This window comes from Lycium ferocissimum, chromosome 11, assembly GCF_029784015.1.
Source record: "Lycium ferocissimum isolate CSIRO_LF1 chromosome 11, AGI_CSIRO_Lferr_CH_V1, whole genome shotgun sequence".
Taxonomy (NCBI): domain Eukaryota; kingdom Viridiplantae; phylum Streptophyta; class Magnoliopsida; order Solanales; family Solanaceae; genus Lycium; species Lycium ferocissimum.
In genome coordinates, this window is record NC_081352.1 from 1111424 (window position 1) to 1112124 (window position 701).

At 39.4% G+C, this 701-nt stretch overlaps 1 non-coding gene across 1 annotated transcript; it reads right to left on the minus strand.

The window, feature by feature from the left end:
• Nucleotides 1-378: 378 nt before the first annotated feature.
• LOC132038749 (small nucleolar RNA R71) lies at nucleotides 379-487 on the minus strand. The gene has a single exon (XR_009410231.1). It is a non-coding gene; the product is annotated as a small nucleolar RNA R71 (small nucleolar RNA).
• Nucleotides 488-701: the final 214 nt, after the last annotated feature.

Below are 701 nucleotides of genomic sequence, written 5' to 3' on the forward strand. Positions count from 1 at the left end.
TGGTTGACAACACCGATGTCGAGAACAAGGAAGTTGAAAGAGCCGCTATTTGAAAAAAGTTGTTGCTACAGTCAAAACGATATCAATGGAAACTTTGAGCTGAAAGAAAGAATAGTGCGGCTGGTGCAGAATACGTTCCAGTATATAGGTAAGCCTCATGAAGACCCGCATAAGCCCTTTATGACGTTCATGGAGTTGAGCGAAAATTTTCAATATAGAGGTGTCTCCGACGATTATGAGAAGATGGCCTTGTTTCCGTTCCCATTGATTGGGGAAGCAAGGGATTGGTTGCAGAATCTTTCTATTGGCTCTATTACTTCGTGGAAGATATTATCAAGAAAATTCATTAAGAAATTCTTTTCATCCAGGAAAATGAAGGAGTTCAAAGAGAAAATTGCTAAATTCACTCAGAAAGATTTTGAATCTCTACCACAAGCATAGGAGAGGTACAAGGGTTATTTGCAGGACTGTCCATATCACATGTAGCCGAAGGAGATCATTGGGCACTATTTTGTGGAAGGACTAAGGCATGATTCAAGAGCTTTGTTGAATGCTTCATGTTAGGGCCAGATCTTTTCTAAAACATATGAACAAATCGAAGCCTTTCTTGAGCTAATGTCTGAAGATACTCAAGAGGACTCATTCAGGAATTACTCAGAAAGCTACTGAAGTACACTACGTAGATGATGTTACTACTATTC